Genomic DNA, 1,261 nt, shown 5'->3' with positions numbered 1-1,261 from the left:
GAACCAAGATGGCGCTCCCTGCTCCTGAGGCAGAGGGCTCCCGTGCAGGGCGGACCACTCTAATAGTCTATTTTTAAAGTGAACATATTTTTAAATGTACAAGTTAAATACTAAAAAGTATATAGAAAAGATCTTTCTGTGAACACTTTTAGAGATTTTTGTGTAATAAGCACGTTTTAATATAAAATATGATATATAACATTACTTAATGGATACTAATCACATCTAAAATTTCCATTTTGTTTTGTTCTTTTGTAAAATCATCATGCACTCATGGCAGCCCTCATTCACCCTCACCCTTCAGAGCACTGGTGTTTCAGGTATGAGCCACTACATCCAATATAAAGTATAAATTTTAATGGCTGCAAAACACTCTGTATAGATGTACAACTCACCACAATAGTGTTTGTTAGATATTTAAGATATTTGCATTTTATATGCATGTTTTAACAAACAGCTTAATAAACACTTATCAGAATTTCTATCTTAAAATATGTTAGCAAGCAAAAGGCTGTGAATAATGTTAAAATGCTTAACACAGAGAGACAACCAATCTATACTCCCACATCAGTACAGAAAATGATCACATTTTTAACAAGATAGGAATTTGATTTCCTTTCTAAAGCCTTAATTTCAAAAAGTAAATAAATAAAGCATAGATTTCATTTGAGGTAAAAATTTCACTTCAATTTGCAGGGAAATTTTAAATTGTAAATCTCTGGTTTACTTGTTTATCCATGGCCACTTGGGTGTGAAGTTTTAAGGACTGGCTTCCCAGGCATTACAACCTGGAGTCCAAGGTTCTGAGAGCCAAGGAACACCCATGCTAAGCTAGTGCATTGCTGTCCTGAATTTTTTTAATTTTAGCCTTGAGCGTGTAGAACGTGAAGCAGTGGAATACACACAGAAACAGAGCTGATGTATGCAAGAAGCAGATTCTTCGAGTTCATCTGCATGTGTTCATACTGTCCCAAGAGCATAGTTGTCAGATTCAGTTAGACTTGCAGTCAGTGCAGGCAAGCATTTTATACCTACAAGTGAGTAAGCAAGGATGCTGGCAACCCTAGAGAGCCATAGGAACTTGCAGAAGACTGGTAAATGTGTCTAAGAAACACAAGCAACCAAGGAACCCACCAGCAAGTCCTTCCCTCCTGTGTTACTTCCCAGTATCAGCCAACCACTAACATGAAAATAGAGTAAAGGAAGAATGTTGGGGCCTGCTCCTTTTAACATAACTGTAGCCATTTTGCATTCAGTCTCC

Source organism: Mus caroli, chromosome 8 (assembly GCF_900094665.2).
Source record: "Mus caroli chromosome 8, CAROLI_EIJ_v1.1, whole genome shotgun sequence".
Taxonomy (NCBI): domain Eukaryota; kingdom Metazoa; phylum Chordata; class Mammalia; order Rodentia; family Muridae; genus Mus; species Mus caroli.
The sequence above is the reverse complement of the archived record's forward strand: the minus strand, read 5'-3'. Positions refer to the sequence as shown.